At 40.8% G+C, this 25,396-nt stretch overlaps 1 protein-coding gene across 5 annotated transcripts in view; it reads left to right on the top strand.

The window, feature by feature from the left end:
* The window catches only part of Fbxo34 (F-box protein 34), a 69,800-nt gene that overhangs the window by 23,777 nt on the left and 20,627 nt on the right, over window positions 1–25,396 (top strand). Inside the window, exon 1 of one of the 5 annotated variants that reach the window (XM_059273741.1) lies at window positions 13,527–13,572. The exons of the other annotated variants lie outside the window; for them this stretch is intronic. The gene's annotated coding sequence lies outside the window, so the exon portion shown is untranslated. Of the gene's footprint in view, window positions 1–13,526; window positions 13,573–25,396 lie in introns of those variants that run through there. 5 annotated transcript variants of the gene reach the window in all.

Genomic DNA, 25,396 nt, shown 5'->3' with positions numbered 1-25,396 from the left:
TACATTCTTGCTTAGTTCGCTGATACTTAAATGACGAGATTGTAGTAGGTGGTCATCAGTACCTCTTTAAGGGCTCCACACTGATTATGGCTTTTTAAATTTACTTCACGTTTTCTGTGTGTATTTGTGTGTGGAAGTGTGCTGGCACACATGAGGAGGTCAGAGGACAACTTTTAGAGTCAGTTCTCTTCATCCAGGGGGTTTATAAATTGAATTCAGGTTATCACGCTTGCTTGTTTACTGAATCCTCCTGCTGGCCTGTGGAACATATTTAAAAGCTTGGAGGGATGGTGGGGTGGGGGCCGTACCTGTATTTGGATGGTGAAAAAGTTACAAAACAGCGCTTGCTTTCACTAAGTTTTAATGAATCAGTATTTTCTTCCAGCTCTAACAGTGTTAGCAAGGTGACGTTGTCACTGATAGAGTAACTACTGTCTTTTCAAAACTTTCTCCCTTCCCTTTCCTCCCTCCACACCCTGCCATATACCCTCCTTGCTCTCTTTCAAATCCAAGACCTACTTTATTCACTAATTGTTACTGCATGCATATATGTATATGTATATATATTCCTAAATGTACCATGCAGTCTGTAGAATGTTACTTGTATGCATGTTTTCAGGGCTGACCATTTAGGGTTGGATAACCAATATGTGTGCTCCTCTCTGGGGAGGACCACCTCTCTCACTCCTAGCTTTTCTTCGTTGCTTCTAGTTCTTTGTGGGCTTTCTCCCTCTCCTTTGGCGTGTGTGCTGATGTCGTCCTTCAGCTCTTGCTGGGCAGTCATGTTGGTGAGACTTAGTCTGGGTGTAGCTTCTGACATTACTGGAGACATACTCTCACAGCAGACTCCCTGATCTTCTTAACAGTCTGTCCACCCCTCTTCCGCAGTGTTTGCTGAGCCTTAGGTGTGAGTCTTTTGTGGACGTATCATGAGGTCTGTGCGCTAATGTGAGTCTTTCGTGGACGTATCATGAGGTCTGTGCGCTAATGTGAGTCTTATGTGGATGTATCATGAGGTCTGTGGGCTACAAGTCTGTGTTTTGATTGGTTGTAGTTTTCTGTAGTGGTCACCTGTCTGTTGTAAGGAGAAATTTCCTTGATGAGGGATGAAGACTACACTTGCTGAGTATAAAGACAAATGTTTTTATATTTACATAAATGATTGTTGTTAGGGATTGTGCTCAGTCAAGCAGTGGTTATAGGTTCTCCTCCAAAACCAGTGACTTCACTAACATGGAGCAGCTAACTAGCTTTCCAGTACCAGGTGTGCTTTCCCGTTTGTTGAGCAGGATAAGTAATCTTATCACATCCTGCTTGCTGCACAAATCTTGTAAATATTTATGTTGGTCACTAAGTAGAAATTAAGATAATAAAAACCTTGTTATTAGAGCATGTTACTTAATTTGCTAAAAAGGAAAAACTAGAAGCAGAGGCAGGAGGATCTCTCTAAGTTCTAGACCAGTCAGGGTTACACAGTGGAGATTCTGCCTTGGGGTTGGGGGTGAGAAGCTGGGCTGGATGTGTGCTTCAGTACTAGAGTGCTGGCCTAGAATGCCTGAGTTCCTCGATTGAATTTTGTAGTTGATTTTGTTTTGTGAATACATCCACATACACGTCTATTTAAAATATGCGGAGAAGAGCTAATGTCCCTGCCAGAGGAGTTTATTGCACTCCCCTGGGTTAACGAGTAAAGATTAAATAGCTCAGCTTGTTCTGGGTTAGGGGTAGCACTCTGTGAGTGCGTTAGGGGGTCCTACTAGTAGATTGAATCTAGGGTTTCCAGACTGATAATCTGTGCTGATGTCACATGTCTCTAATACTGAGTTTGGGTGAAAGTAAAGATAAATTTGTGATTGTGATCATCTGCTTTTCTTTTGTTTCTTTTTATTCATGTTTTTCTCATCTCTGTTTTGGATACACTTTTTGGAAGAATTGAGTTTGTAAGTAGTTGTTCCATTTGATGGGTTTAGGAAAAGACCTCTTGAGGTTATCTACTGTTGATTTTCCAGGCAGGAGGACTAGCTTGCCAAGAACAAAAGTTACCAAATAACACATGTACTGTTCAAAATATTTCTGAGACAGGTCAGTTGGGAAGCTGTTTTACCTTAGAAATATGAAGGCATTTGCTCCTCAGTGAGAGAGGGAACTGGGGAGTGACAGTAATTCATGGATTAACTGATTTTAAGGAAGGAAATAGTAATAAAATCTTAATATTAGTAAGAATTTATGGCAAACTGAGGAGCTTGATTTGGAACACAAAAACTGCTGGAGTGGTCAGGTGGTGAGGAGGTGAGCCGTTATTCCAAGTGTAACAAATTTATCTTTAGACTGGATAGGGTGGGATTTGCATTCCCCAAGTTACAATGAGTTTCCAGATCCTTATCAGTTGAGTATTAGGAGTGACTGTTTTTAATAGTGATAATGAGGCAACTATTCCCAGGAGGAGACTTAGTCACGGGCAGGTTTGTCAGAGTCCTGAAATAGTCTGGGAAAACTCAGGATGGAAAAAAGCAAACTGTTTCAAAACAGAACAAAAACTTGAAGCTGTTTTTTAGGGACTGTGAGGTGGGAATTGATAGGGGTGGTGCCCATCTCTTACCCAGGGAAGCCAAACTTCCCTGAAGTGCTAAGCTTTTTAGAAGCCAGAAAAGATCAGTATTATGTACCTTGAGTACTGCAGGGTTAACATGAAGTTGTGAATAAGAGTAAATTGATAACAGCTATTAATCTGTAGTTATATTCTTTATATAAATTGGAAAAGCAATTTTACATTAGAAAAAAAATCTGGTAGCAGCTTTGTTTAAAAGAAAAGATTTTTTTATTTATGTGTATCTATATGGGTGTGTGCCATATGTGCACAGGTACCCAAGGAGGCTAGAAGGGGAGTATGGTCCCCAGGAGGTAGAGTTCCAGGCTGTTGTGAACCACCTGATGTGGTACCAGGAGCAGAACTAGGGTTCTTGAGAAGAGCAGCAAGCTCTCGGAGCCACTGAGCTGTTTCTCCAGGCCCAGGCTGGTAGCAGCCTTTTGAAAGCAAATTTTAAATAGCATTTTGTTGCTTGAATTTTAAATGTTTTTATAATTAAAAAAAACCCGGTACCAGATATTGGGGTGAAAGATCAAAGAAGCAGGGCAGCCACAGGAACCACCCCTTACCTCACCAACTCCTCAGCCTGAAAGACCCTCTAGTTCCTGTCTCCTCATGCCTTATATACCTTTCTCCACCCAGCCATCACTTCCTGGGATTAAAGGTGTATGTACTTTCCAACAAAGGCATGAGATCTCAAGTGCTGGGATTAAAGGCGTGTGTCTCCCAAGTACTGGGATTAGAGGTGTGCGCCACCACAGCCTGGCTCTGTTTTTAATCTAGTGGCTTGTTCTGTTCTCTGATCTTCAGACAGATTTTATTAGGGTACACAATGTATCACCACATTTCCCCTATTTTGTCTAAAACAATAAAAGAAGGCTATAACATACGAAAAACTATATACAATAAGTATATATAATATATACAGTCAAGAATTACATTAACAATGTCCAGTCCATAAACATTTGACAAATTCATAGAAAATACTCCATTATCTGTCCTATTTTGATGAGTTCAAAGTGTTGTACCTAATTCACTTTCTATCCTAACTTGTATTACCAACACAAAACTATCTTTTGATGTCTTTCAGACTTACACACTTTACACCTCTTTGGTGAGTTTCTTTTCTGAATTTGTTAACAAGGAAAACTATAACTAACTAGTCGTCAACTCCCTCAGAGACCTGAGAAGGAAATAATATTTACTGAGTAAGCAGGAAGTGCAAATAAATGACTTCCAAAAAATGTAAGAAATGACAGAAATGGGGCTGGAGAGATGGCTCAGAGGTTAAGAGCACCAGCTGCTCTTCCAGAGGTCCTGAGTTCAATTCCCAGCACCCACATGGTGGCTCACAACCATATGTAATGAGATCTGGTGCCCTCTTCTGTGTACATAATAAATAAGTAAATAAATAAATAAATAAATAAATAAATAGAAATGACAGAAACAGCTGGCTGCCTGGACAGTCATCCAAGGTTCCTCTGCAACATTGGGGCATCCATCTTTGGCCTACAGGCTTAACATATCGGACAGACTCATCTGTGAGACAGGATTTTTCTGAAGGGCTGTCCTATTTGTCTTGGCAAGGTTCAGCAGTCCTTTCTCTTGTGTCCTGCTTGTCCATTTTGGACAGCATACTGTCAGCAGTCAAGGCAAGGATACTTTTCTACCCAATGACTAACTTTTGCCACACAGAAATTCCATATGGAGTTTCTTTGATGCCCACCATCTTCTGAAGTAGATTGGTGTTGCCAGGAGCAGACATGTTTCATTGTCATTAAAAAAAAAAACTCTTATTAAAATATCTTAAATGCCATATTCTGTAGACCTCTGAAGTTTGAAGACTACCTATCTAAAATATATCTGTTTGACCTTCAAAATATACCTCATATGTCTACAAGTTCGTAATAGGTGATTAACTATATGTTAATTAGTTGGTAATAATAATGTTCAAGGACTAGCAATTTGTATTACATTAAATGAGCTCTATAGCTGTACACTCTTGAACAAGAGTAGAAATATATCTACAGTATGTTCCAACAAAAATAATCTCAAATTTGTATCAATATACAAAATTTGTATACTATATATATTATATATTGTATATATATAATATATATATAATATATATATATATATAAATTTAATTCTATTGTTTTGGGGATATTTGTTGTTAATCTCTCCCAAAAAATTACTACAACTTCTTTGCCAAGGTTCATGTACTGCCCATAATTTGTCAATTTCACCATTAGTTAAAGATATAACAATTTCTGCTGAGTCTATTCCTACTAATTGATGAAGTCTCAATTTTCCTTTTAAAATCAACTCAGAGATCTTTTCCACATAAGTTTTTAATTTTTTTACTCTGTTTGTTTGGTAGAAATGTCCATTCCAATGTAATATCTTCCCTCTGCATTAAAATTCCTGTGGGAGAATGCTTAGAGGGTAAAAATAACCAAAATGCAATCAAGCTTTGGAGCCACATGATCCACATATGCATCCTGTATTTTCTTTTCCACCAAAGCCAATTCTCTCTCAGCCTTGGCTGATAAATTCTCTTGGACTATTTGTCCTTGTCACCCTGTGAGATTTTGAACAAATTACTCAGTTCATCATTTTTTACCCCAATAGTGGTCCGTAGACTAATAATCTTTGAAATTCATTAAGAGTCCGTAATTGATCTCTCCTAATTTGCACCTTTTGGGTTCTAATTTTTTTGTAGACTTATTTTATATCCTAAATAATTAATAGAATCTCCTCTTTGTATCTTTTCAGGAACAATTTGTAATCCTCAAAAATTTTCTTCTTCAAACATTATAAAGTATCTACATTTGAATCAGGTAGTAAAATTGTTTTCCATGTAATGGTAAACTATAGTTTGAGGAAGTTGTTTATTACTTCCAATGACTGTCGTACAAAATATTGGCACAGGGTTGGGCTTTTAACATTCCCTGTGGGAGAACCTTCCATTGATATCTCTTAACAGGCTGAGAATTATTGTAAGTAGGCACTGTGAAGGCAATGTTTTCTCTGTCTTTTTTTGGTAAGGGTATTGAGAAGAAACAGTCTTTTAAATTATAACTATAAGAGGCCATCTTTTAGGTAACAGAGAAGGCAAAGGAATTCCAGATTGTAGAGAGCCCATTGGCTGAATTACCTTGTTAACAGCTCTTAGATCTTTTACTATTCTCCACTTATTAGATTTCTTTTTAATAGCAAATACAGAAGAATTCCAAAGGCTGGTTGATTTTTCACTATGCTGAGCATTTAACTGCTTTTGTACAAGCTGTTCTAAGGCCTGTAGTTTCTCTGTTGTTAAAGGCCATTGCTGAATCCATACAGGCTCGTCTGTTAACCATTTTAAAGGTAGACCTGTTGGTGTCTTTGGAAGATCAGTGGCTGTTGTGCCCTCTCTTGTACAATCTGAATGGTCAGTGACTGTTCTTTATAATACCTTCTTTTTCTCAGTAATATATGTTAGTTTATGGTTTGTTTCTGAGATTGGAGGAATGTTAATCTGGGTTTTTCATTGTTGTAATAAATCATTTCCCCATAAATTCATAGCTATATTAGCCACATAGGACTTTAATTTTCCTCTCTGTCCTTCTGACCCTATACATTTGACCCATCTCGCACTCTGTTTCACTTGAGATAATGTTCTAACCTCTAAAAGCTGAATATTTACCTCCTGCATTGGATGCCAAAATTCTGGTACAGTTATTGTAACATCCACACCTGTGTCTACAAGACCTTCAATGAGGACGTCATTTATTTGTATTTTTAATTTTGGTCTTTGTGCATTTATTGAAGTCTGCCAAAAAATTTGCTTCATGATTTCTCCTGAATTTTTTGTTCTCTTTTCTATAGCTGTTCTATCACCCCAAGCAGTATGTTTTTTTTATAGTAGGCATTAGGTTTTTTAATTGCTCTGGGAAGGAATTTCTTCCATGGTGACAGGAAAGGACTGAACCACATTTGACATGTGGACCTGTGAGAGGCTGCTCAGCAAGTTTCCTGATGACAAAGGATTACCTTGACTGTCCCTTGTTGATCTACATTCATTAGTCCAATGTCTGCCTTTACCACACCTTCTGCATAATCCAGGAGGGAGGGGCTTTCTATTTGGATTATTCCTTGAAAAAACATTATTTTTAGAAACACTCTGTTTACAGTCCCTTTTTAGGTGACCTTGTTTACCACAATTGAAACATTTGATGTTTCGATTTTTCTTCAAACCTCTGGAAATCACCTTTCCTATCCAAGCATCATCATGATTATGAGATTCAACATTAATTGTATCTTGGATCCATTCCTCCAAGGGTGCTGATCTTGTCTTTAATGTCCCAATTATCCTTTTGCATTATGCGTTAGCAGTTTCAAAAGCCAGAGATTGAGTTATTATCTGTCTAACTTCTGAATTTGGTATCATTCTATGTACTGCTAAAGTCAATCTTTGTAAGAAACCAGTGAAGGTTTCTTTTGGGTGCTTTTTCATGAATTCATGCCCCAAAAGTTGGACTCCAGACTACTGGTGTTAGAGTAGGAGTGAGGAGTGTTTGTGAACCTATAGAGCACACTACTCTTTAACACCAGGACTTACTAATTAGTAATGGAGACAAGGTTTGCCTCATTAGGCCAAAAAGGGTGGGAAAGTAGGCTGTCTTTATGTTTGTCTATCTTAGGTCAATGCTAAAAGCAAAAGAATCTTTTTATTTTGTGTTAGGATTTCTTTATGGCTGCCTGCATACTAGCATAACAAGCTATGAAACCAGTTTTTCTTAAATCCAGAAGTGATAACATACTAGATTAAAACAAATCAAGTCACTCTTAAGGGAATACATGCAAACCTGTAGGTAGGTGCCTTGGTTGGACTACAGTCTGCATATTATCCTAGCTGTCTGTGCTAAGCAAATTCCTCCTTAATATGATGCCATTGTGTTCACCATCATCCTGTCTAGAAACAGCATTTGATATATGAATTGTGTTTTGAAACAGGCCATGGTAACCTTCCTGCCCCCTACCCTTCGTTTCACCCCTCAGAGCTGAGGACCCAACCCCAGGGCCTTGTGCTTGCTAGGCAAATGGTCTATCACTGACCTTTAGTTCCCAACCTGTGGTAACTTTCCTAACTGAAAAGAATCAACCTTAAAGCTATGTAAAGAGGTAGACTGATAGAGCCCAGAGAATAAAAAGCTTTTGCTGCACAATTCTGATGACCTGGGTTTCATCCCAGAGTCCACAGTAGAAGGAGAAAACTGACTCCCAAAAGAAATCCTGTCACCTCCACACATGTGCCTCAATACACACACTCAGAAATAATAATAATAAAAAAATAGAAATTATGTAAAGGTATAAACTAGAAACAAATGGTATCCCAGTTAAAACAGTGTATTTCATATTTCAGATTATGTTCACATACTAAAAGTATTACCTTTCGTGTTGGGAATAACAGTATGAAAGATCAAAGTTGTTGTCATCTTAGGGCACATTTAAGAATTTATTGAGTTGATCATTTTAACTTCTTACACAAATGTTAAATAGAAACAGTCCCTTCATAGTGCTTGAATATTGTCTTGAAGGAAACCAGACTGCCACCAAATGCATGACTTGTTGAGGTAACTCCCATGTTTCTTGAGGTGAGTTAGGTATACCCTGTGACATAGGAACAAAACAATTAAAAAGAACTTGGAGTTATGGAAAATTTGGAGAGTCAGATAGCTGTAGTTTTATTCAGGTAATACATTTTTTTTTTTTTTTAAGAAAATGTTTCTATAATGTTATAGGAACTTAGATTATAATAAACAAAAGAAAATTTCTTTTAGGGGAAAATGATTTATTATTGTGAAAAGTTATGAGGGTGTTATGAGAGAGGTAGCACAGTGGTTAAGAACACTTATGCTTTTGCAGAGTATAGGAGTTTGGTTCTCAGCACCCACTTAGGTAGTTTACCAATACCTGTAATCCAGTTCTAGGGGCATTGGATAACCTGGCCTCCAAAGGTACCTACGCTGAAGTGCACATACCCACACATAGATACATACGCACGCAGTTAAAACGGAAAATCTTTTACAAAGGAATTATGACCTAAATAGTTGAATTTTGGTTATAGTCATGTTTTTGTTCTGTAGTTTTAATCTGAATACTAAATGCATGCAGTTTATTCAGTAGCTCTGTAAGAGTTGCTTGGAAGAACAGCAGCATTTTAAAAACAACAGTGCTTTTCAGTCTCAACCTTCCCCTGGAGACAGTACTTTCAGTTTTTTCTTTTCATTTGCTTAAATTTTCTCTACAGGGTCTTCCTGGTCTGCCTGTCTTCCCCAGACTGGCCTCACTCATGGTACTCCTCTTTCCTCAGCTCCTAAGCACTGAGATGTGGGTATTTGCCACTGTGCCCAGCTTACCTCTCTGTTATTAACAGCATTCTTTCTTCTTTATTATTTATTTTTTTATTGGGCTGGGTTTCAAGTAGCCCAGGCTAGGCTCAAAGTTACTGTGTAGTTGAGGATGACCTTGAACTCCCTTGATCCTCTTGTCTACTTCCTCCCAACTACTGGGATTACATGTTTTTGCCACTGTGGTTGACCATTAATAGCATTCATACATTCTGGTTGTTGTGTTTCCAGCTTCAAGTATGAGGATTTCATTTTTTCCTCATTCCCAGAAATGCTTTTATTCTCTGTCTTCTAATGTAGGTGATTACCAGTTTGCTTAGTTGTCATTCAGTGTTTACGTCCAAGACTGAAAGTAGTTACTGTTCAGGTAAGCTAGTGTCACTTTCATAGTTACTGTTCAGGTAAGCTAGTGTCACTTTCATAGTTACTGTTCAGGTAAGCTAGTGTCCCTTTCATAGGCCTCAGTGCTCCCTGACATTGGTCTATTTATTTACCTTTCTATTTATATTCATCTAGGTCAGCTTTTCCATTTCCTCTCAGGAGCAGACTCTTGAGGTATTCTCATAACTCTGTATTCCCGAAGATGCACTCCCATTTGGACCATCTGCTTTTCTGCTGAGCCACTCTGCAGTGTCCTGCCACCAGCATCTGGAAGCTAGCACTGCCTGGTTGTGTTGGACTTCCTGTGTAGAGCTTATGTCTTCTTTATCTTGGTTGAGATCTCATTACTCTATCTGTCCTTGTCTATGCCCTTGACCCCCACTCCCAGTGATGGGACTCGAACCCAGGGCTCTGCATGGTAGGTGAATTCTCTACCACTGAACAACATTCCCCTGCCTAGTTTAGTTTTTAATTATAGCAGAACATACTCTCATAGTCCCTGCTGGAGAAAGTTAAACTTGTGTAGACACATTTGATACATTTTTAGTCCATCAAGTATACTGCCAACAGTAGACAACACAAAGAATGTAGAACTTTTATCACAGGCCTAAGTAGAGGAACCCTGCATATTTTGTATGGAACTCAAAGTGAAGCAAGAGAGCTGAACCTTGAATGGAGCGTAGCAGGCAGAGGGCTAGGACTTGTTGGCCTTCAGGGAAAGGAAAGTGGAGCAGGCTGTGGAAGGTCAGTGGACACTTGAAGCAAGCGTTTGAATAGCTCCCCAGGGGAATTTCTGTCTGGGGATAGTGTCACACCAATCTCTCTTTCTAGGAGTTAGAAACACCTGTCCCTGTATCCACTATTGAGAGCGAAGATGATGTAAATCTCTTCTGTAGAAGAGGAGCTTGTGGAGCCTTCCTGTGTCTGCACAGGTGCATGCGTTACCCTTTCCATTGCTGTGGCAATACCGGACTTAAGGAAGGAAGGAAGGGTTGATGTTCGAGTGAGGAGCTAGTCCATCATGGCAGGCATGGCAGCCGTCACACTGCGTCCACAATCAGGAGCAGGGGGAGGGGAAGGGTGCTGCTCAGCACCTAGTCTCCTTTTTATTTGATCCAAGGACCCCAGGCAGTGAGACAGTGTTACCCACATGCTCAGTGAAACCTTTTAGAAAATACCTTCACAGACACACCAGAGGTCAATCCAGTCAGATGGACAATTACATTTAGCCATCACAACAGATATACAGCTTCTCGGCACAACCAATTCTAGGTATACCAAAGAAGTAGATTTAGAGTGAGGTATTTTACTTTCCCATGCCTTTATGTCTGAAGATGGCTTATTCTGTCCTTATTGTTTAGCTGGAGGTGGGACTCTAGTTTAAAAAGTTTTCCTCGCTCCCTCTACCTTATTGCCTCTTTCATCTTAAAGAAACAACATAGTTTCATAGTTTTCTCTTGCTTTCTAGTTGCTTGAATTTCTTTTGTGGCTATTGTTTTTGAGATAGGATCTTTCTGGATCTTAGGCTATCTGGAACCCTCTTTTTATCCAGTCTGACTGCTTCAGGCTCCTGAGTGCTAAGGTCGCAGACATGAGCAACCATGCCTAGCGGAATTCCTCGTCCTGTGTCTGACTAGTTCTTTGTCCTCCAGTGTAGTAATGAGGAATTGATGCTGCATACTTGATGAACCTTGTAATCTGGGAACTACTTTGTAATTTGTTTAACGACTTTCCTTTTTTCTCCTTTTTCTCGTAGTTTTCTTTTGAACTCGGATAACTTGATTTTCTAGACATAATCATACAATGTTTTGTCTTTTCTATGGAGGATTTAATTTCTTTCCTTCCTCCCCAGTCTGTCAAGTTTCTGGGTTCATGAGATTCCCCTGCCTCTGCCTTCCTGGTAGAGCTCAGCTCCTGTCTTCCCTCCCTCTTTTCTTCCACAGTGGCTTGCTGTGGAACATAGACTGGCTTTGAACTCGAGATGATTCTCCTGCCTCTGCCTCCCAAGTACCGAGATTCTAGGCATGCCTCCCTCCCTTATGTTTTTTTATGTTAGAGATGTCTAAATTCTTGGTGGTTCTTGTTTCATAGTGGAATTTGAATAGGAAAGCTCTGAATACACAAGTAGGACTTACCAGCTAATGTTAAGTTTCACTGTTGGGTGACCTGGCAGTTAGTTTGGAAATTTTTGTGTCTCTCTCTCTATATACATTTTTTTTCTGTGATAGGATTTCCCAGAGACTTCAATTTCCCTTGAAGTGGAGGCCCACCTGTTAGCTTTTTGGGACAGGTATTGGTAGATGAAGCTCAAGTCAGTGGTGGCTCATACTTAAACATTTAATTGGGATTGAAAGACGCTTAGCACTTAAGAGCACCTGTTGTTCTGGCAGAGGATTCAGTTCAATTCCCAGCACCCACATAGTACTCATAACAGTTACAGGGTATCTGTTGTCTTCTTCTGGTTTCCTTGGGCAAGGCATGCACTTAAGAACTTGTTAACTCTGGCTTAAGTAACGTCGTATGGTAGCTTGAAGTGTTTGTAGTAAGCTGTTTGCACCACCTAAGTCAGCAAACCCTGCAAATGTGCATAGTTTCTCTTCCCCCACCCTCCCCTGCCACTTGTTGGGTGCTCACAGTTACATCACGGCTGGGTCTAGTGTGTGCTTGATCACTTTGTAGTGGAATGTAGGTGGATGGAACCCTCTGAAGGTTCCATAATGGAATTCTGTGGAAATAAACCACAGTAGATTAGCAGGAGAAAAGGCATGCATTTTTTAAAAAAATATATTCTTCCTAAGGAACCAGGAAATTGGGGATGGATGCAGTTTTTATTTTTATTTCATTTTATTTTATTTTATTTTTTTTGAGTAAATGGTTTTAAGGGAAAATTAATAGCCACAAAGAACAGACAATAATAATCTGGGACAAAGTTCATCTTGGCTCTGGACATAGTGTTATCCCGGTCATCTTTCCTGAAAGTTACTCTTTCCTGTTCAACAGTTTTAGGGAGGAGGCCTTAGGACTATCATTTCTCCTGGGAGAACTTAATTTTAGTTAAAGAACTTCAGGGAACATCCCTCTTATGCTTTCAGAGAGACAGGGATGGGAGAAGGTTAGACTTTGGTTTTGAGATTGCTTGTTTAGTGTACGGATATTCAGCATGTCAGCATGCCACACTTTGCAGGTTGGTTTCTGCATCCCATCACCTCAAACTGCCTGCACCTTGATAGATGTACTGAAGGCCAGACAACCATCTGTTTAAAGAGGACCTTCGGCTTTTTGCGACTGGGAGAAAGGAGAGGGGCGGTTCTGTGTGTACCCGAAAGAGTGAAGAAGAAGGTAGGGAAGTTGGGCAGTGTTTCAGAAAACTGTCAGTCATTCCATTTTTAGCCCTGCTACTATTATTTTTTTTATTGTTAGGTGTGTGGGTATTTACATGTGAGCATACATGTGCGATCATATGGAGATGTCTTCTATCACTTTCTAGTTATTGATGCAGAATTTCCCAGCAAACTTAGCTCTCATCACTTCTGGCTAGTCTAGCCAGCCAGCTTGCCCCAGGAGTCTGCATGTCTCTTCCTCCCAAGTGCTGAGATTGCAGACAGCTGCTACACCTGCCTGGCATTTACCTAACTGAAGGCTGAGCATCCAAATGCCTGTCTTCACGCTTGTCAGACAGGGGCTTAGTCCACTGAACCAGCTCCCCAGCCCTTGACTTCATGGTCCTGTGTCTTTGGGGGAATGGCTGAGGGGTGTGTGTGTGTGTGTGTGTGTGTGTGTGTGTGTGTGTGTGTGTGTAAACCACAACCCCTCTTGGTATTTGGGGAATGATCAAGGCAGAGCTATGTATTTAGTCTTACCCAGGAACCTGTGATAGAATTCTTGATAAAATAGGTAAATGATCTGGACTATTAAAGAGACTTCAAAATAGGCCTAGCCAGTCTCCAGTTGGTTTGCAAGTCAGGAAAGATTTTACTTCTTGTGGGAGGAAATTTTTGCGTTTCCCTGAAGTGTAACTATCTATAGTAGTTAAAACTGAATGACTGGTGCTTGTTTGTTTGCTTATGAATGTGTGGGAAGATGAAACAGTATCAGGTTACATAGTTTGGTCTTCAGGAGGACTGGACCCAGTAATAGTTCCTTGTTCCGATTCTTTAGCAGTTCCAGCTATCCATCCCTGGCTGGTCTAGTGACCGACGTTCATCCACTCTGGTAAGCAGTTAATTGGGCCATAATCTAGTGAGACTTTGAGTCATCCGTGTCATGTGAATGGGCTGCTCAGACTGTTAGTGCCCTCCATTTCAGAGTCCACGGCATTCTCCTGCCTTGTCTCTACTGACAGCTGTATCACAGTGCAGAATGTCATGGAAACAAGGTGGTGATGTAAGTGGAGGCAGCACTTCAGAGACAGAGGCGAGGTCCTTGTCATCACAGGTTTGAGACCAGCCCTGATACTACCCAGTCTCAAAATAAATGAAAAGGGGAGGGGTCAGGCTGAATGAGGGGGTAAGATTCTAGGTTAGTTAAACTCTTAGATTCCCCTGTTGAGGAATACATTCTTCCTTTTCTTTTTTCTGTTTTCTTTCTGTGCTGAATATTGAACCCAGGGTCTTGTACATGTTTGGCATGTACTTTACTATTGAGTTAAATACCTGTGCTTCGCACACATGCTTTAATTTTTCAAAAGATTTTTGTGGTTCAAGACAGTAACTGTTGTAACTAAAGGGAATGGATTCCTGATCAAGTCCATTGTGACACTGGACATGTGAATTACACATAGACCCAAGTAAAAGTTGGAATTCAATCTTGTGAAGAATGGTAGTTGACTTAATTACTGTTATATTGCTGTGAGGAGACACCATGACCAAGGCAAGTTATAAAAGAAAGCTTTTAATTGTGGCCTTGCTTACAGTTTCATAGGGTGAGTCCATGACCATCATGGTGGGGAGCCCAGCAGCAGGCAGATGGGCATGGCATTAGAGCAGTAGCTGAGAACTTATATCCTTATCCGAAAGGAGGAGGCAGAGAGAGAAAGACTGGGTTTGGTGTGGACTTTTGAAACCTCCACTGACATACCTCCTCCAAGAAGGCCACACCTCCTAATCCTTCCCAAACAGTTTCACCAACCATGAAACCAAGCATTCAAATACATGAGCCTATGGGGGCCCTTCTCATTCAAATCACCACAGTGATCTTTGTAAAGATCCAGTATATAGGAATATCCAGTTGCTAGGTTTTAGTAAGCTTTTATACAAAATGAGGTTTTGTTCCTCTTTTCTGTCTTCTCTCACTATCCTCTTCTGTGTGCAAGAGGTTTTCCTGTTCTTCTTCTCTCTAGTTAGTGTGATGAAATCTAGGTCAGACTGTATATGGGCTAATTATTGTTTTCAGTTCTCACGAGATTTTCAGTGATTACCCTCAGACATGCATGGTGGAGGTGGGGGGCAGCTTTCTTTATAAGCTTATGCTCGAGACCAACATCCTGTGGTATCTAAAAGGACCTTCTCCAGAACTTGAAAAATCACCTTGAATTGGATGTTAACAGATTACCTTTAGCGAAAAATGGGATTATATGTGGTTATCTGGGTCCTGTGGTTACTAACCCTGCTTCATCTGAAACTCATCTGCATTTGCCTTGGCATTGCCTACAACGTGCATTTGAAGTACAGAATCTATAAATAAGGGAGGGACCTTTTAAAGCATGGTCTAGAGAGAATTACATAGGGCTTTTATTAGTTGATTTTTACTGGAGTGAGGATTGAGCCGAGAGCCTTGTGCATGCCAGAAGAGTCTACCATTAAACTGTACCTTCAGCCATTATTGTGGGGTTTTGAAAAGCTTACTCGGGCACTGGACCTTGTAGAAGTGACAGTGAGTACCTGGTTGTCCAGATGCTCTTCTCTCAGCCTGAGGTGGTAATGTGGGCAGCTGCATTGGCCTCTCACGGTTCACTTGGACAGATAGGGTGGGCTTTGGGGAAACGTACTAGGGTATTTATTCCCTTTTCTGTTTAGAGTCTCATAGTGGACGCTTTTTTTAAAAAAATAATCTGTAAGCTGGATGTTAGGGAGTGTTAAGTCTAGCTTAGGTAACATACTAAGACCTTATCTCTAAAACTCCCAAATCTCTAAAACTTTAAGGTGAGAAAGTTTATAGTTTTTAATGCACAGTCATAATTTTGTTAAAACTTCTGTGAAAGCTGGAGTACTGTTGATATGGCAGATGGTCGTGATAAAATGGGAACATGTCAACTAAAAAGAAACCAATGTGGGTTGAATTATAATTAAAAATATCTCTATGACTCACTAAAATATTTTTCATTTGGGTTAACTTGTTAATGCTGTAATCTTGTTTTATTCATCTTTTGAGAAAACCAAAGTAGACAAAGCAGGCTGGCAGGATGGCTCAGCAGGCTAAGGTGCTTGATGCTACCTATGCCTGGATCCCCATGTCTCCTCCCATGCTAGAAATAGAAGAGTTCTGACCCTGCATGCCCACCGTGGTACATGATATTTTCTTTGGGGGGGAAAAAAAAAGCCAAGGATGGCTTTAGAATTTCTCCAATAGTAAATTTTTAGGGCATGGCATGAACTTTCTGAAGTAAAAGAATCTTAATAAGATGATTATTTGTAGAAGCTGATAGACTTTTGCTTTCTCTACTGTTGTGGAATATTAGTTGAAGATGTGTTACATTCATTTATGCTGTGGAATATTTGTTTAATGATGTAAACGTGTTGCATTTGTTTAACTCTGTGAAGCTGTGTTACTTTGCCTGTCTAAAACACCTGATTGATCTAATAAAGAGCTGAACGGCCAATAACTAGGTAGGAGAGAGAAATGGGCAGGACTGCCAGGCAGAGAGAACAAATAGGAGAAAAAGAGAAAAGTAGGAACGAGGAAAAGAGAGAAGACACCAGGGGCCAGCCACCCAGCCACACAGCCAGGAACAGAATAAGAAGTAAAGAAAGACATATAGAATAGAGAAAAGTAAAAGCCCAGAGGCAAAAGGTAGATAGGATAATTTAAGAAAAGCTGGCTAGAAATAGGCCAAGCTAAGGCCGAACATTTATAACTAAGAGTAAGTCTCAGTGTATTTATTTGGGAGCTGGATAGAGGGTCCCAAAGAGTAGAAGAGTTAAGAAAACAAAACAAAACAACTACACTCTTCAATGAGTTGTCAGAAATGAACAGAATTACTTGCCAGGAATACCTGGTCATCTTATTAGGAGATTATTCCAGACACCTTAATGGACAGAGCTTCTCCCTGTCTTGCCAAGAGGAATGGCCATCCTCAATTTCCTGTCTCTTGCATAACAGCCTAAAGTAAGCATATATGATATTTTTATTGAGATAATTCACAGCATTTGTGACTGTTGCACTGGAGCTGTTTTGGGTTTATCATGCTTGAAATCTTACTGAGCCCAGTGAGAACTGGTTCCTGGTGAGTTGATGGTCATTTCGCCAGAAGGAAAAAGGAGTGTTCTAGGTCTCTTACAAGGGTACAGGTCCTGTTTATGAGGTCTCCATCTCAATGATCTAATGATTCCCTAAAAGTCTCACCTCCAAATACAATCACATTGGGATTAAGGATCCAGCATAAGGGACACAAACATGAGTGTACAACAGTGCTAAATAATACTTCTTAAGAATTGGTTGAGATAGCTTCTTACACTGTTAGTGGTTCAGCACCATCAGTTCTGCACACTACCCTTTGATTTCCCTGCTTCCCTGTTTCACATTAGGGGATCTTTAACAAGACCATTGCATGGGAACCTTTGAGGTTTCCTAGTATGTTTTGAGTTTGTAACCAGTCTGAAAATGTGTAATGCTAAGCTCTTTGATGGAGCAGAGCTGTGCATAACAGAATATAGTCCAACGCTTTTGTTTTCTTCGGTCTTCTTAGAGTCCAAAAGCATCACCTTATGTTTATAAATGTACTCCAGAATTGGTTCTGTTGCCCCTATCTCATTCTTAATAAGAACAACGCCCCAGAATGCTCTGCATTTTCAGCAAAGCAGCTTATTACCATGGTAACAAGGAATCAGCTTATTCTAACTGAGGCAGGGTTCTGGTCTAGTGCTTTCAGGAGAATATAAAAACAATCCAGTTATTTTGTTGAAGACTTAATCGTATGACCTGTCCAGGGTCATGTTCAGATAGCCGTAGCTTATCACTAGGACAGAGCACAACTAAGGGATATTGTAAAGGAGTGACAGTCCCCTGAGTTGGGGTCGGTCACCTTGTGAAAACACCAAAACAGGCCCAGATGCATGCCTGTGTACCTGAGGATAACCAGATAACTTCCTGTTCAGTGTCATTACCATCCCCATCCTTCTCCCAGTCCACCTTGAAAACGGCTGACTGGCAGAGGTTTAGGAGAATAGAGAATCACATGAGAAGACAAAAGTAGAAAGTGATTTTCCTTAGGCCAGGTTGTGGGGCCATGTGGCCCTCTCAGTCTTTGATCTAAACGTGGCGTTGAGATTTTGAAGTACGTTTCTTGGATTTTGGTATGGGGCAAGGCTGTTCAGAGCCTGCATCATCTTAGGGGTTTTCTTTAAGAGTAAAGCAAAGGTGTGGTGGAGCAAGTTGCTGGGCAGCAGAATAAAAGGAATACAAAGGGATTTGAGATTTGCCACCCAACCTAGTTACCCTAGTTTCTGTAGGATGAAAAGAAATTTAAAATTTTTCTGGTAGTTAGTAAAATACAGTTTAGCTTATGAATAGAATTTAAAAGTTAGGGAAAAATCAAAGTATAATTCATTTTAGATTAGCTAAATAAAATCTATGGATAGGGATAATCTTAGAAAGTATTACATTTTATTACGCAAACAGGAAAGTTTTGGAAGACAGGATAGGAGAACTCCTAATATTACAAACATTGTGGATAGTTTGATGTAATTAGAACATCAGACCTAAAAACAGATGTTAAAATTTGAAGGTGAAAGTGCTGGGAATTGAACTTGAGGCTTCCTGAACAATTTGTATAAGTTGTATTTGACAATATTTGTATATCTGTAAATGTACTGTTTGGGGACTGGCACCTAGAGGTGAGCACACCCCCGACTGTCCACATAGAGATGCTGTTGTAGTGCAGGAACATGAGCACTGTAGCACACGTCAGGAAGGAGGGAGAGTGTGCAGAATGAGTGAGCAGTCTTTGTGGGAACAGTCCAGGAGTGTTCTGAGAAGACATTTGAGCAGACACCTGGAGGAGGAGGAGGAGAAGGAGGAGGAGGAGGAGGAGGAGGAGGAGGAGGAGGAGGAGGAGGAGGAGGAAGAAAAAAAAGACACGAGGGGCTGGAGAAATGGCTCAGAGGTTAAGAACACTGGCTGTTCTTCCAGAGGTCCTGAGTTCAATTCCCAGCACCCACATGGTGGCTCACAACCATCTGTAATGAGATGTGGTGCCCTCTTTTGGCCTGCAGGGATACATGCAGACAGAACATTGTATACATAATAAATAAGATATTTCTGGGAAGCAGCAGGTTTTGTATCAGCAAGTGTCAAAGCTGGGAGGTAGGATTGTGTGTGTCATATTTGAAATAGAGTCTGGTTTCCCACTAAACTGAGTCAGCACAGAGGAGACAGGTAAGCAGAAACGGGAAGTGAGCCTGTCTGCCAGAACTTCTGATGGAGTGTGGTGTAGTGTGGAAGACGGTAGGGTGGGAGCTGGGGAAGATGACTCCGTGATTAAGAGCTCTTGCTCTTGCAGAGGACCCAAAGTGGATCCCCAGCACCCACATGGAGGCTTCTAACTGTCCATAATTGCAGTTGCAGGGGAGCTGATGCCGCCTTCTGCCCTCTGAGGACACTGGGCATGAGGAAGGAGAAAGGGGCCAAGAAAGAGTCAAGGTTTCCGGTGTTAATAAGTGGAAAGATAATGTTTCTGTTTATTAACATGAGGAAGACTGTGGAATGTGCAAAGGGAGTCAGGACTTTTACTTTAGACATGCTCAGTTGAGAAGCTTATTTGATAGGCACATGAGAATTAAAATAGCTGGTGTACAAACTGGAGGGCAGTTTGCGCTGATTCGCTGAGGCATACCCTTGAGAACATTAATGGGATGAAGGAGAATAGGTCCCGAATTGCTTGAGGTGCCATGGGACATCTTTAAAACTCAGCGTGTTCATGAAAACATTGTGGTAGGGTGCACACTTGTCCACTGTAATTTAAATGTACATTTAGGGATATATGCTTGCATGTATTGTGTGTATTTCTGGAGGGCTGGGTTCAGCAGTGTACGGTTCTGTATGTGCACCTAGTAGTGTTTGTCACACACAAGAAACAGCGAGTGAGTAGAAAATTAGCACTTCAGCCAGCTACGGGGCTTACACTTGTAAGTCCAGATCTTGGGAGGCTAAGGATTGTGAGTTGAAGGCAGTCTGGACTACATGGTGACATGCCCCACCCCCATTTTTAAAAATTATTTTTTATGTGTATGGATGCTTTGTCTGCAGGTATGTCTGTATACCACATATATGCAGTACCTGTGGAGGCCAGAGGAGGTTGTCAGATCCTCTGGAACTGGACTTGTGAGCTGCCATGTGGGTGGTGGGAATCAAACCTGGTTCCTCTGGAAGAGCAGCCAGTGCTCTTAACTGCTGAACCATTTCTCCAGCCCTAACCGCCCCTCTTTTGTTTTTTAAGAAAAGAAGGGGCTAGAAAGATGGCTTGGTGATTGAGGATGTGCTATTCTCACGAGAGGACCAGCACCCATGTCAGGAGGCTCACAGCCACCTGTAACTCTAGCACTGGGGGACCCAATTCCTTGGGTACTTGTACTCACACATGCATGAGCGTATATATTTTATCTGTGTCAGCCCTTCCCTGAGCCCCTATGCCAGTGGTTCTCAACCTCTGGATCCTGACTCTTTTGAAAGAGTCAAATGATCCTTTCACAGGGGTCACCTAAGACCATCAGAAAACAGATATGTGCATTACAATTCATAACAAGAAAATTACAGTTGTGAAGTAGCAATGAAAATAATGTTATGGTTGGAGCATATGGTCCACAGCATGAGGAACTGTATTAAAGTGTCACAGCATTAGGAAGGTGAAGAACCACGGCTCTAGACAGTAGTTTTCTAGAGTAAGGCAGATCCCCTACCCTATCCTCCAGATACATATAGATTATTTCTTACTATTTTTCTCCTATATTTATTGGTGCATGCATGCATGCATGTATCTGTCCCTGTGCATGTGCCACAGTGCTTCAGTGAGTGTGTGGTAATCAGAGGACAACTTTTGGGGGTTCTCGCCTCCACCATGTGGTTCCAGAGACTGACTGTTGGTCACCAGGCTTGGCAGCAAATACCTTTACCCACTTAGCCATCTTGATAGCCCTGAAAAAAATTTTTAATTATTTTAAAAATCAGTGCAGATTGGTAGTGGTGGACAGGTGAGACAGATCTTACTCTGTAGCCCAGGCTGGCTTCAAACTCAGAATCTGAGTTCTTGGAGTACAGGCTTACAGTAGTACACCCCGCTTCCAGAAGTTCTTTCTCATATATATTACCCTGTTCCTGGTTTGGTTTTGGTCTTGAAATATGGTCTCATGCAACCCAGACTAGCCTTGAACTCACAGCAAAGGATGATCTTGAACTGATCCTCTTGCCTCTGCCTCCCAAATGCTAGTTAGGAATATAGGTGTGTACCACTATACTCAGTTTATGTGGTGCTGGAGGTCAGCCCAGGGTCTTGTACATGTTAAGCAAGTAGTCAATCAACAGAGCTGCATCTCAACCTTTACCCTTTTCTTAAGCCTTAAAAGCACTAAAAATTAATTCATTCCAAATATAGATGGGCAGGGATACAAACCGCTGTCTGAAAGACAGGCCTCATGGCCAGCAATAGATGATAGATGGCCAATGTGAAATGAACTCAGTGGCATCTTTGGAAGTTCTTTTCAGGGCTTGTTGTGGAATATTACTTTAGTTGTGTTACATTTGTTCATGCTACATTTGTTTAATTATGTAAAGGTGTGTGGCTTTTGTTTATGCTGCATTTTATTATGTAAAGATGTGTTGCTGTTTCACTTTGCCTGCCTTAAGGCACCTGATTGGTCTAGTAAAAAGCTGCATGGCCAATAGCTAGGCAGGAGAGGGATAGGTGGGGCTGCTGGGCAGAGGCAACAAGAAAAAGGAGAAGAGAGGGAGACCCCCAGGGCCAGTCAGCCAGACACAGAGTAGGACATACAGAAGGAAAGAAAGGTAAAAAGCCCTGAGGCAAAATGTAGATGAGAGTTAGTGGGACAAGCCTAAGATAAGGCCGAGCATTCATAACTAATAAGAATTCTCCGTGTCATGATTTGGAAGCTGGTTGGTGGCCCAAAAGGAAGCCTGTTACAAGGCTTTTTTTTTTTTTTTTTTTTTTTTTTAAACCTTACAGGTCCTTTGCATATATATCATGGCTTCTGGCTTTGTGTTCTTCCAGGATTCTGGTGTGTACAGATAGGCGTGTCACTGGGTCTGTGTGTGTTTCTTGTGCTTTTTCCTTTGACTCCTTTTCTTCTGTTTGTTTTTGTCCTGTTCCTATTTTGTTATCTTATCATCATTCTTTAGATGCTGTTTGTGTTTCTTGTGCTTTTTCCTTTGACTCCTTTTCTTCTGTTTGTTTTTGTCCTGTTCCTATTTTGTTATCTTATCATCATTCTTTAGATGCTGTTTGTTATCTAAGGAGGACAGGGTATGGATTGGGATGGCAAGGGGGGTTGAGGAGGATCTTGAAGGAGTTGGGAGAGGGGAAACCGTTATTAGGATATATTGTATGAAAAAATCTATTTTCAATTAAAATAGATAAAAGGGGATTTCTGGAGGAAAAAAGGTGGGTAATTTGACTTCTTCAGTGATTATACAAAACTTTGAGATAACTGGAAGAAACTAAGAGGTGAGTTTGTATGGGGCATGATTCTTTCTCACTTCCCACCTTATTTTTTGAGATAGACTCTCTGCACGATTTGACTAGGCTGGCTGGTCTGCAAGCCCCAGGGATTATCCTCATTTCCTTAGCTCTGGAATTACAGCACCCATGCTGGTTTCTACGTGGGTGCTGAGATTCGAACTCAGTTCTTCATGCTTCGCCACAAGCACTTCACTGCTGACTGACCATCTCCCCAACACCAAGATCAGATCTCTTTGAGAGAAACATAACTCAGTGAATGAGCATCTAGAGAGCTTTAGTTCAAGTTCTAAGCATTTTGAACACTGTGTCTTGACATCCATTCAGGTATATCACTTGAAGGGGACAGCTAATAAACCAGCATGACGATTTTATAAAGAATATTTAATTAGACTTCTTGATAACTTTTTAATCTTTGCATTTTAAAGGTATAGCTTTCTATTCAGTAATAATTTGAGGAAACAATTAAAATTCTTTGAGGAGTCACATAGTTTTCTGGGATTTGTAGAAATGTAGAAGAATTGGTGGGTGGTAGAAAAATTAAACATGGATCTTTTATAATCGAAGTCTTTGTGACTGTAAAGACCAAAAGGGAAATTCACAATGATGTGATCTTTCTTAAAATTTAGTATATACAAGATTTGTGCCAGGCATGGTGGTGCATGGTTGTAATCCCAACACTGAGAAGCAGAGGCAGGAAGGTCAGGAATTCAAGGTCATCCTCCAGGTGGAGGCCAGCCTAGGCTATAGGAGACCTTGTCTCAAAACCAAGGATTCCTCTCTTAGCTTCTTGAGCCTTCTTATTTCTTCTGTGTCTGTTAGGTCTGTAGTGGGAAACCTAGTCATTTCAGCGGCACTTTCCCTTTTCGGTAACCCTCCTCTCCTTGTCAAGTTAGAAGTAGCCATTTCCACTGCTCACTTCCCTGGGCTTTGTTTCTCTTACGTTTGGTCTTCCTCTCCCTCCCTCTCCGCTTTCCACATGAGAGCTTGCAGAAGGCGGCGGTATGTGTGGTTTTAGATTTATGGTTTTCCCAGAACTGTGCCAGAAGTTTACAGCTAAGAGCTGGGTGTGGTGGTACATGCCTGTAATCCCAACACTCTAGAGGTTGAGGCAGGAGGATCATGAAAAAAGTTTACAGCCAAGCAGCATCATATAGGCATGACATCATTTTTTTCTTTCCAAATATAATTTCAGGGCTATAAACTCTAATTCCTCTATACTTTTGCTAATATGAAAAACTTTAAAAATTCAAATTTTTAACCTGCTTTCTGCGGGGTTTATTTCTCTCTTATTCCATCCTCCTTAGTAGTAGTTGGAGGTCTCCATACATGTTTTCCTAAAATGTATTTCAAATCTGAGACTTGAAGGGCTGATTTGACTGTGTATCAGGATTGGCTGCAGTCCCCCAAAGATGTTCCTGTTTGTTTCGTTTCTCTGTGATTGCTCATGTTCTCACCCTCCTATTTGTTTGTCATTCAGCTGAACGTTCATGTTGTCTTCATGGGCTTTGTGTTATAGCCAACAATAAAAACAACCAACCACCACACCTTCTTCTGTGACCTGGTTGGCTGCAGAGCAGCTTGGGAAGTCTGACCTGAGCAGAGCACTTGTGTGTGTGCGTTCATGTCCCTGTCTGTCCACAGCCTTTGCTCTTTTATGTCCTGTGTGTTTTTAAATTCATCTCCAAACTAGAAAGTACACTTGATGAGGGTGGAGTTTTTGTTTATTGCCTCTGAAAGGATGCTTAGAACCTAGGAGGAGCCTGAGTGACTGACTGCAAGGACCGAGACTGGTGCTGAAAGATAATTAGGTTTCCGAACTGTGGAATTGGAAGAGGAGAAACAATGTACTTGAACGTCTAGATTAGAGGCTGGAATTGTTTTATCCTTGTTAAATGAGATGGAAGAAAAGCCCTCACAGTGAAGCACTGCATTTCTAATAGCCTGCTCTCTGCAGGCCCCACCAGATGCTCTCAGTGTACCACAGCAGCGGCGGTACAGAGCTCGAGGAGGTGCGCCTTGGAAGTGGTTACTTCCTTTGTGGTTCCTTTTTGTTGTTAACTCTCTGGTTTATATCTGTTAATAGCTTTTCCTACACTGTTCTCATCTTCTCCTGCACTGAATGACTGCTGATCTAAAGTCATATGATATAAATTCGAGTAATGAATTCCATCCCAAAGAACAAATGTATTGATGTCCTTTGATGTATATACAGTTTTCTAGTTATGTTCTGTGATCATATGTGTGCTTTGCTTTTATAACAAACAAAATAGTCTTTTGATATCAATTTGGCTAATACTGGTTTGAAACTGAGGGTGACACATGCAGTCTAAGTGCAAATCCCAGTTTGTTCTGTAGGATTTCAGTTTATCATTTGGGCGGGCACTCTGGTGCATGCTGTGTACCCCGCCCTTCCGTCTCTTTCCCCCCTCCCCCCCTCCCCCTCTGGGTGTGTGCCTGTCTGTCTCTGTCTTGGACAGGCTAGCCTCAAATTCATGATTGTTCTTCACAAGGCTCCGAGCACAGGCTCCTATGTCCCATCACACCTGCAATTCTCTCCACTGTTCTCTCTGTTAACTGCTGCTGAAATCTTCATTTGCACATTGTTGAGCTTTCATTTTGCCGTCACGAAATCAAGGTTTTTAGTACATTGAAGCTTATCTATCTTTAGGCATTAAAATATTTTCCTAGTGAATTCAAGAACTAAGAATGTGATACTTGGTTATCTTAGGGTGTTTAATATTTTTCTTAACTGTACATTCTGTTCGAAGGCAAAATAAATGTTACTTTCATTATAAGAACTGATTTTCTTTCCTTATTTATTTCTTCTTTTCTTTTCTCCTTTCTTTTTTTCTAGGCAGCATCTCATGTGGCCCAGACTGGCTTTGAGCTTGCTATTAGTCAAAGATGACCTTAAACTCCTGAGCCTTTTTCCTGAATGCTCAGATGACAGGCTTATGACACTCATGCCTGGCGGAGAGACCTGGCTTGTAGAGGGTCTACTTGAGTGCGAGCTACATCTAGACCTCAGTTCTCCCTAACACCCTGGGTACTGCAAGTTAGCGTCAGTTGTTTCTAGGCAGTGGTATTTGTTAATCACTCTAAGTTTTTTTAGATGAAGAATTTTTTTCCAGA

Source organism: Peromyscus eremicus, chromosome 9 (genome assembly GCF_949786415.1).
Source record: "Peromyscus eremicus chromosome 9, PerEre_H2_v1, whole genome shotgun sequence".
Lineage (NCBI taxonomy): Eukaryota > Metazoa > Chordata > Mammalia > Rodentia > Cricetidae > Peromyscus > Peromyscus eremicus.
This window is presented reverse-complemented; position numbering and strand designations above follow the sequence as displayed.